We start from the raw sequence: 11,550 nt of genomic DNA on the forward strand, positions 1-11,550 counted from the left end.
TGTGCGATTTTTCCTTTGTTTGTAACAGCCAGGTCATTGTGTCTGGTGACCTCTGACCTGCACAGTGTGGAAAAAATAACACCAATCTGCTGCATCTATATGCAAATAAATAAAAAAAAAATATTAAATGAAATCAGATTGTCTTTACTCTAATTATTGTCAAACCCATTAGTATGTAATACCAGCGATAAAAGTATTGTCTAAATCATCTTATGATTCAAATATTGAAACGGTGCTCGTGGAAACAATCGGTGCAGATTATCTGTCAGGAGGCCGTCTCGTTTGGAAATTACTTTGCCACGTCTCAGACAGAACCTGGAAGTGGACTGAGTGAAATCGCAGCAGAACGCATTCTGACAGCTTCAAACAGGACTCCGGCAGCCCGTGAGCTGTGAGTCCTGTCGAGTCTGGGGCCCTCAGAGGGCGCTGCTGCAGTCAGAGCGGCGGGAATATGGCCGGCCCTTCACAATGACACTGCAGATTGAGCGGATGCAGGGCGCCATGACGCCCGTGAGTGGCAGTTGAAATCTCTTTGACTCGCTCTCACTTGCTGCTCGGGGAAGGGTTTTCTTTCCTACTCCTCCTCTCGCTTATATAAGAGCAGAAACAAGAGAAACGAGAAAAAACGAGCTTTGTTCGTTTCACGAGGGCAAGATAAAAAGCAATTCTATTCATTTTTGTTCAGGTGCGTTCTGTCATCACGAAAACAGACGACTTCCTATTCGGCTGTGAGCTCAGCCCCGCAGACACCACCGGTCCGTCTGTGTATCAAAGGTTAAGGCTTATGGATGTGAATCCAAGCGAATCCCATTCATCACAACAGCTCTCAGCTTGCGGAGCTGGCACAATGATGGATGGAGTTAGAAGAAGAAGAAATAGATCGGATAGATTTGCAGGATCTGAAATAGTGATAATATCTTTTTCTTTGATGAAATAATAAAAATGTTAAGACTACAATCTGGCAAAAATTGGAAGTCCTTCTGTTTGGGGGATAACAAAGAATTCTGCGCTGTTAAAAGACAATTTATCACAATTTGATTTTCCAAAAGAAACTTTTTGATTTTGTTTCAAATATTTGAAGTTAAAAGCTGATTTTGTAACACATGTTCATATGCCAACAATCTTCAATCCATTATTTTGTAGGAGGCGCCTTGTTGATCAGAGAATCTTTGTACAACCATGGACAACCAGGCTACCTCTGTTCACGTTAACTACTCAGTTCTTCTTTTGTCTATTCCAAATAAACTGGAACAATAAAAAACAAAATACATATAATTTGTTTCTAGCCAGACAATTTTTCCCCTTATTGGAACATAAAAAAGATTTATCAACGCATTGTTGCAGAAAAGTTAAGAAGACCAGCGTGAGATGGAAACACCACAACTAAAATTCTCATGTCCAGAATCATCTCAGGGAAGACACACACTCAGACCTGCAGTGGGGATCAATAGTGTGTGTGTGTGTGTGTGTGTGTGTGTGTGTGTGTGTGCGTGCGTGTGTGTGTGCATGTGCATGTGCATGTGCACTGTGGGAGCAATGAGTGGCAGCGAAAGTGTTTGAAAGGTTTTATGACATGTCGTATTTCACTGACAGACTGCATTATCCTACCACTTCCCAAGGACACACACACACACACACACACACACACACACACGCACGCACGCACGCACGCACGCACACACACGCGCACACACACACACACTCTCACACATTCTCAATCTTACTCATGCACCCACACACACACACACACACACACACACACACACACACACACACACACACACACACGCACTCTCTTGGTGCAGCATTGATCTGCGGTCGAGCTGGCCATATTCCTGCTGTTCTATTTACGGTTGGCCTCGCTGGGACCCTCAACACTCCCTTATTAAAAGTCTAAACATGAAGGCAGCAAATAGAGAGAGAGTTAGTGCACTGAGGCGAAGGAAAAACACGATCGATCACAAACTTCTTTCGTTTCTAATCGTCGTTGCTGTTGTTTTGAATCCTGCCTAGCTACCGAAGACAGAGACAGAACTACTAAAATCTGAGAAGTCACGGAAATTGGAAATGCAGCTTTCGTTAAAGCAGGTGGGGTCAAAATAGCTGCTCTGCATCTGCTGATCACTCTACACCTTCCCTGTCTCACATCCGTATGCTACTGAGTTACATGCTTTGCCAATGATCTGAGCACGAAACTAGATTTGAGACTCCAGAGCTCCAAGTTTCAAGCTAATTCTCATACAGCGTTTCGTAGCGATACCTACGAAAAAGTAATGTACTGTTTGTAACAAACACATTTTTTTTGTAATCCACATTGCCACAACCACAAAGTATAAAGACTACAAAAAAGCCACAGATTTTCAAGACTCACAGACTTCCAAAATAAAGTAACACTACCAACGCAGGTGTTTTAAGCCAAACACCAATCGTAGGTAGTTTTGTTGCCTAAGTCATTTCCTGTGAAAACGCAAGTTTAATTAAAAAAGTAACTTTTTCGTAAGATATCATACGTGTGAGGATACGTTGCAAGATTCCAATGTTCAGTTTTTAGTAACAGTATCAAAGAGGCGAAGGATCAAGTCTGTGGTTATTATTGAGGCTGCAGTTTGTGTTGGATTGCATTATTCTATGTAAATTGGTCAAAAAAATATATAATAGAAACAGCTCTCAGTGTAATATTGAAAAAGTCATACTATTCTGTAGCTGCTTGTTTGTGGTGGACAGAGCTGTGTGTCAGTGTGGTATTAACCCTACCGGGGATTGAGAAGCTCCTTCTGCATGAGTTCATGTAGAAGGACATCAGTAACCCTGTCGAGGTTCAGGGTTCAGCTCCCACCGGAGCCTCCAGAGAACACAGAAACACACTCAGAGAGGCACTTCAGCGGGAAGCGACAAATTTGACCTTTTCAACTACAGAGCTTGTTCGCTCCGAACTGTGCGACTATTTGAGGGAAAGGTTGAAGGTTGTCATTCACTATTTCTAAAAAGGTAGCACATCATCTAATATGGGATATTAAAAGTGAGCGCTCTAAAGTCTTGGTGACCTGCAGCAAACAAAGGCATCTCGGACCTGATTGCCGTAGCTTTTCCCAACCAGAATCAATTCTATGTAATTAAGTTGCATCCTTCGTGCATAAAATGAGCGAGTTACGTCGTTCTCATATTTCTGTTTCACTGCGATGTGCCCTGCTGCTAGGATATGTTTTTTCTTGTTTCGTGTCATTCATTCAGTTTCCTGTTTTATGCTGAAACCCTCACCTTGTCTCTCGTTTCAGAAAGCTCCACTTCCTGCCCTTGCGTGTATCCCGTCCGTGTGATTGCCATTTTCTGTTGGCACCAGCGAGATCATTTCGTTATCAAATAAAATATCATATCACAGAACTAAATTAAACGATACAGCCTGTTCATTACACCAGATAACATCAACGACTGACTGCTTATTTCCCTTTTCAAATATAAAATTTCTCAAGCTACTTTATATTTTTATAAAAGCTGCAGTCAAATGTCTCTCAAAAAAAGCCTCTAAATGACTTTGAATGCTGGCGGCCTGTGAGGGTGATGGAAGTGATGTAGCTGCAGTCTCACTCTCTCTGAGTGCTGCGATATGACGGTCCGTCCGTCAGCCGGCAAGGCATTGACTGGTGCTGAGGCATTACTCAGCCCGTCTGCCGTCCCGCACAAAATAAATGTAAAAAAATGTCATCACCTTTTATTTTGCTCATTTCTTCTACATTCTACGCATTTAGCTTTAAGATAACTCCCTTTGGAGATTAAAATAAAAAGTTGTCTGTTAATAAGAAATTTAAAAATCACCCCTATCTGATTTATTCAGTCAGTTATTAGAGATCTGAAACAATCACTTGAGTAATGGATTTGTTGATTGAACATTTTGATGTGAAGTAAAAATGTCAAACTTTGTCGCTTTGCAGATTCTCACATGTGGGAATTTGCTGTTTCATTTCATTGTAAACCCCAAAAAACTAATGATTAATCGGTTAATAAAATAAACAAATAAAGCAATCAAGAGATTGTAATTGTATTGCATTGTTAACAAAGTAATGACACATACACAGAGAAGGGTTTAAGTTTTTGGCTGAGCTCCGATCAGCCCTGATGCTTTCACTCAGACAGAATGCAGACATTTCAACTGGTGTCAATTTGCCGCAATGATTTGACAAATTCAGGACAGGAACCGTAGTAGAAATCTAATTTGGTGGAAATCACCTCATCATAACTGATGAACAGCAGACATTTGTAATGAATACGTCGTTTAATGAAGAGAGGAAATGGCTAACAAACAGGAAATTCATTATAGTTGCATTTGTATATGTGCGCTTGAGTGTGTGTGTGTGTGTGTGTGTGTGTGTGTGTATGTGTGTGATATATGTAATATTCCAGTTTTCAGTCTGAGAGCTTAGAGCTGCATAAGAAGCTTAGAGCGCTGAAATCGGTAACGTTGATAAAGGCTGGGGGAGGCAGCGTGTGTGTTTGTGTGTGTGTGTGTGTGTGTGTGTGTGTGTGTGTGAGTGTAAGTCAGGTGTGTGTTAGTATGTTAGGTCATGTGGCCTTTTGCGACAGATGTGAGCTGGTTGTGTGTGTGTGTGTGTGTGTGTGTGTGTGTGTGTGTGTGTGTGTGTGTGTGTGTGTGTGTGTGTGTGTGTGCAGATGGGATTTTAAATGCTGCAAACTGCAATCATGATGCGGGATTAAAGACAAAGCTCTGAAATGGTGTCACGGCGTGACAGAGGACAGACAGAGGAGATGGAGAGACAGAAGAAAATGAGCAAAAAGTGCAAAAGAGGTTTTATTGAGGGAGAGAGGGATCTGGGTAGAGTTTGAGACGAACAGCAAAAGTTTGTGGACAATTATAATATAGGTTTAATACATGAATGTCCATATACTTTTGGCCTCTACCGTGTGACTGAACGCACAACTTAACTTATTCTTCTCACATGTGACTCAGTGTTTTCTCAGCTGCTAACAAGGAACTAAATCGTCTCCGTCTTCTCTGCAGTCGTGTGAAGTTAAATCTGACCATGTGTTCCTCGTCCTTCAGGAAGTCTGATTAAAGCCCCAGTGAAATGATAAAGAAAATAAAACATTCATTCAGGTTCAATCCTCTTCCCCTATGTTAATTTATCTTTTGTTATTTGCCAAATAGATGTAAAAAAAAAACAACAACAACAACTGTATTTTTACATCTTTTCTTTTCTTTAAAACAAATATTTCAAATATTTTAATCTTTCTGCACTCATTTGCAAAAAAATATCAGATTAAATGAGACTTTGGGCGACTAGCTAGCCACACCGCTCATTTATAATAAAAATCCATTTGTAGTACCGTAGTAGATAACACAGCAATATGGGAAGAGACATGCTTGGATATACGTAAGTGGGCAAAAACCTTCTTTTTTGTCTTCAAAACAATGTGGCTGAGGTGTAATTCAATCAATGGGAACTTGATTTTCAACTGGCTATGTGTCGCTGCAGCGTATGCAGATGAAGCAAAATGACCGGCGGAGTTTTGCCGGTGGTTTAGCGGGGAGCTCAGCCGGGCGCCGTTCATATGCAGGTACTGCTCGCCCTGTGGTTGAATATCCACAAAGTTCATCTTTAATCTCCCCGTCGTCCTCCTCCTGATCTAACAAATAGTTAGAAAAATCCTTCTTGTAACTGTAGACTGCTGAAATATTCACAATATAAAAGAAAACGTCACAGTACAGAAGCTAAAGACGCTCTCTCTCTTTCTTACTGGGACTTTAACAATCAGACTCAGGTTAGATCGGGACCATCGAAGTTGGCTATATGCGCTGGTGAAGTCACCGCTACAGGCATGTGTACCGCTCTGAGGCTACACGGACACAAATAGATACTGATATTAATGTCCACACACAGAGAAAAGGATACCTTCCTCTGAAGTGTTTGGACATTGTGTCTCTTTGTTTAAGATCTTTTTGTTGCATTTCTGTATTTGGTGTATTTAATTGAAGTTCATGAAGACTTTAGAAGGACACCTTTGGATGTTTTGGTCATCCCTGTGAGGTCGGAGGATTAGATCAGTTTATTTTAGCTTAGTAAGAACTACACTTATAAGGCTAATTAGTTTTTAAGTAAAAGTAACAAAAACAATATTTTTTTTGATTAAAAAAATTACTATAAAAATACGATATACTTCTAGTGTAACCTGTCTAAGTACTGCAGAATGTGCCTCCTTCTCTGCTCAAAACCATCAGTAACACCTTAAAAGAACTCTTAACACTCACATTATTATCTCAGCGCCTGTCTGCCGTAACACTCAGTGAGACACTGTAGCTATAAAACTGCAACAGGAAACGTTGACGGCATCAATACTAATTCATTTCCAGCTTTAAGTTTGTCTTCATGGCTTTGCCACCGAGTCCGACTGGAGGTCAATATCTCAGCGGCGAGGAGTAAAAGCGGGTCGATTCTAATTATAAAACAGGTGTCGTGAATGAATATTTTATGTGGAACGACAGCGGCTGTGTTGGTTCTCTTCACAAACTGATGAACCAACAGATGCGGCCGTCACATAAGTTTAATCTTTACTGGCTACTTGCTGAGCAAATGCACGCATGAAATGAACAAGAACTTAGTTTTTGGTATATTCTGAGTAGCAGTGAATGTTTAAGATTCTTCTCCAGTCATTTTATTTTATTCAACACTTTGCAAGCACCTGCAGAATGTAGAAGAAAATGTAGTATATTTAAATTGTATTAACTGTAATTAATTGCCTTTGTGTATTCCTGACAGTTCTGTCTGTAACAGTAACCTCTGTGCGGACAGAACATATTTTACATTAATGAACAAACCTCTGTAAGTGAAACCTTTTGGTGTAGTGTGAAGAGAGCCCAGACCAGAGCCCTGTAAGAGATCACTCCATGTATCAAAAACCTTTTGCTTTTTACAACAGACCTGTATTGAGCCAATGCAAATCCACTTCTAACTCACCCCCTGAATGAACAACGAATACACATCTTGTGTGCTGATAGTTTCAAGGTCCCTTGTCCTTCCTATGAAGCTTAGCCCAACCCACCTTTTGTTTAACTGTTATTTCCTGTGACCCTGTATGTAATCATGGCCAGAACGCTCTCTGGTCAGAGAGAATTCTACAGTTTTGCTGTGAAATCCTGTCTCCACTATGCAGTGAATTAAACTCATCTGAACCAGCCACAGAATTGGACCTGAAATCATTTTTTCTTCAACAAGACACTGAACAAACACAATGTTCAGGAGAAATCCATGAAAAGGGAGTAGGGACAAGTGGCAACGTATGCAGACAGTCACACAATCATGGCAAAATCTAAATTTAACACCAAGCTGTTTTGGTGCTGAGTGGCGGCGATGTACTCAGCAGAATGTACTGGTTTCCGGTAGCCAAACACACCATCCAAAACACTAAAAGTGATCAAACTGTTTTCCCCCACCTTGACTCTAGGCACAGAATAGCGATGCACTCAGCTGATTATCACTAAGAGTGGTGAGTGAGGAGTCAGGTAATGGCAGTGTAAAACCAGCAATAAAATGTGTTTTGAGAAAGTTATCGCAACCAACAGAGGTCATTGAGCATGCAGCCATAACTGGCCACCCAGATATAATTCAGTTTGCCGCAGGAGAATGCAAGATTGGACGTGGACAGACACAGAGGTGCACACACGCAGCCCATCACATGATTCTCCTGGCAGAGATAATTAATGCTGTTACAGTTAATTAGCTAATGAGTCACCCGAGACACCGAAACCTGCTAAAGGAATAGTTTAACATTCTGGGAAACGCATCGTGAAATCCAGCTCTGTAATTAACGCACAAACACAAGACTGATATCCACCTTATTGTCTCACTGTCGGACGAGGGTGTTGAATAATTCCTTTTGTCTTTGGAAATGTTTCGCAGCGGCATTATTCTCTCTCACACCAACACACACACACACACGCACACATTTTTTATGTCCTAATCCCAAAATGGAAAAAATTTAAATTGTTTGTTGTTTATTTTTCTTTCAGTCTCTGCGGGTTGCAGCTCTGCAGATGCAGCTTTGTCATACAATCCTGATACGTCCTTTTGTATCCATGTTAGAGAGAGAGAGAGAGAGAGAGAGAGAGAGAGAGAGAGAGACACAGAGAGGAGCTATATTTGGAAGCGGCACTGCCTTGTACTGTATGGGTATGTAATAAATCTGTTGTGCCATAATAGTGAATGGTGGGTCGCACAGCGCTGCATGTGTGTTTGTGTGTGTGTGTGTGTGTGTGTGTGTGTGTGTGTGTGTGTGTGTGAAGATGAATGGTGGCCTGTCTCGTCCCCCCAGTACCACTGCTCCTTGCTACTGTAATTGGTCGTTGGCTTAAGTGCTGCTGCTGCACTATTCTCCAGATAGATGGGATGGGGGGAGAGACGGAGGGAAGGAGGGGGTTGAGAGGAAGCAGAGGGAGGGCGACGGAATAATGCGACGGGGGGAGAGGGAGGCAGAAGTGACTGATGGGTGAGATGGAGCCGGATCGAAGGACGCGTGAATTAAAAGGGACGTGAGAGGACAGAGGAGATGGAGGACAAGAGGGATGGAGGGAGGACAGTGAGATAGTGTGAGGAATGTAGGCTAAGAGAGGAGGACAGGATGAGTCAAGTTCATGCGAGTTTCACATTTCTCCCTGATTTTTCTATTTTCATTCTCTAATTTGAAGCATCTGTTCAGTCTTCTGTTCAGAGTTTTGTGATAAAGAATCTGTGCGTAAGAGCCAGAGGTAAAATGATGATCTCACTTTTTTCAGCTTGATGCAACTTTTGATCCAGGGGACTTTTGGCAAAAATTACCAGCATCACCTTAACTGGGTTATTACTGTTATATACTGCAGACGGGCAAACCTTATACCAGATTGCATCAACTAAACCTTACAAAAGGTTTTATTGTGAAAGGGGAAACAAGTTAAAGGTGCTCAAATTTAGGCCACACGAGAAACTCGCAATGACAAAATCTATCTTTTTCTCAAGTCATCTAATATTTCCAGAGACTTCCCCAAAACTTCAATGACCTCTGCCAGGTTTTCCACGACAGCTGGGATGGCGGTGTGTGTGTGTGTGTGTGTGTGTGTGTGTGTGTAGGGCAGTAGAGGAGGGAGGACGATGAGGGAAGGAGGAAAGGAGGGCGACTAATGTCTTCCGAGGACCGAGAGGAGAGGAATGAGACACTTTGGCCAGGACACAGCAGTAACTCTCTACTCTCGTTAAACTGGCCCTGTTATTCCCAACACACACACACACACACACACACACACACACACATGGGCCCTTGCAGCAGGTGGGCCTTTTGATTTGTCACCCAGGAAGAACCGTGTCTCATTTGCATACAGATGCCCCCTTCAGCCCTTAGGAAGAGTGCGCGCACACACACACACACACACACACACACACACACACACACAGCTTCTTCAGTCCTCCCCTCTAGACCGAGGCCCATACAACCCTCTCTTTCTTTTTTCTTTCTTTCTTTCACTTGTCTCCCTTCCTCCCCCTCTGTCTCTGTCCCTTTAATATTTTATTTGTAGATTTACATGCACTTCCTCAGTGGAAGTGTGCAAACTATCAATGGATTAATATGCTCATACAAATGCACATTTTCTTCACTTTTTCTTAAAATGTCTTTCAGTGAATTTATTATTTTGTCCCTTTAGTGTATGTGTGTGTGTGTGTGTGTGTGTGTGTGTGTGTGTGTGTGTGTGCATCTTGGAGGCTCTTGCACCTTGCATCTGTTCTAGCTGGCAGAGCTTCCAGGAGTCTTGTGTGCCGATGTCAAACAACGGCGGCTTGTTTTGCCGACCCCAACACTGAACTGATGCACACATTCAAACACGCCAAGACAACAAGAATGAGAGCTGAATTCCAAACCGAACACATTACTTGAAGATCACGGTGGAGGAGTAGAAGGGGAAAAAAGAGTGTACATGCAGCCGGGGCTGAACAAAGGGGACGGGGAGATGTGAAATGAAGCTTTACAGAAAAAATATTCACAGCGGTTTATTTATTTTTTTCCAGAATGCAGCATACTGGAATTCATGTTTCAGTCCTCCCAAAGCTTAGCATATTTCATTTGATTCAAAGTATAAACAAATGCAAAAGAAGTTAATCTTTGTCTCTATTTCCTTTGCTGTAAAAGCAACAAAAAGAAAGGAAAAGGAAAAAGTGTAATTTTAATCCGTGGAAGTCTAAGGCAAATTTGGTATTACTTTTCAAACCTAATCTCTAGAGACTCCCGGCCAATATTTACATTACGTCACACAAACCAACACATTTTTGGGCTGGTGTCATAAACATGGAAAATAGCTGATTGTAAAAAACCCTTTTTTTGTTTTGAATGATTTATTCAGCAGCTCTGGTTTCACACAGAAACCAACACGAATCTACAACAGCTCTGAGACGTATTTAAGTCTCTATTAGAGCCGGAGGAGCCTCGTTCCGTGATCGGCTCGAGGGCGCCGATTGCATCAGAGATTCCGCAGGCGCTACGGCAACACTGGGAGGTCTTGAAAATATTACATCAGAGGGAAAGGTATACATCGTAGTAATAGATTTGGGTCGTATAAATACGTGTCACCGCACTGAATCACTCCCCCACCTGCCACTGAATACACACAGCTGAACTGGACGCACATGAAGGCACTAAAAATCTCCACCACGATTGTTTTTCCACGTGGCTTGAGGTCGTGCAAAGTGGAGGCAGGGAAGGAGTCAAACCACAGAGAGACACATGCGTGTATGTTATATTACGCATTTCTGGTAACACAATTCATCCGTTGCAGTCAGAACGTGCCGCCCTGCAAAACGTTCTCTCTCAACAATTATTTTACAACTTCCCCTCTTGGCAAACGCAAGCATGAATAATGTTTCTTTTTTTTATGGTTGCATTTAGGCACCTCTGAGCGCTCGGTGGAGGTGAGGAAAAGATTGTGGTCTTGTTGAAGAACTAAAAAAGTCAACGCTCACTTGAAGCGTAAGATGGTGACGCGTTGGCTTTTTCAGTGTTTCACCAAACCGCCATCTTTCCCCAACCTGCACAATAGTTTTATTAGCCTAACACTAATGTGTCCCGACTTCCTACCTACTACTTATGTGAGTCATATAACTTAAAAGGGTGCTTTTGATTGCAAAAAATATATTCATCCAGGGAAAATAAATAGTTTTCTTTAAAACATATTTAGCATAGTATATAAATGTATTTTGCTCTCACGTGTTTGGTTGGAAACAACATGCATTTCGTCTCCTCAACAGCTGAGACAAAAAAACAAAACCTTCTGACTCCCAGCAGGACAGTTCGAGCAGGATGACACACACACACACACACACACACACACACACACAGAGATCTCAGCCCCAGTCACATGTCAAACCAGGGCAGAATTAAGAGTTTAAACAAATACAATTTCACCTCTGATCCTGTAATCCTGGTCTGTTGGACTGTGTGTGTGTGTGTGTGTGTGTGTGTGTGTGTGTGTGTGTGTGTGAGTGTGTGTGTGTGTGAGTGTGTTGGGGGTGCAACGTGAGC

Source organism: Cebidichthys violaceus, unplaced genomic scaffold (assembly GCF_023349555.1).
Source record: "Cebidichthys violaceus isolate CVI_PGR_0920_01 unplaced genomic scaffold, fCebVio1.0.p SCAF_1, whole genome shotgun sequence".
Taxonomy (NCBI): Eukaryota; Metazoa; Chordata; class Actinopteri; order Perciformes; family Stichaeidae; genus Cebidichthys; species Cebidichthys violaceus.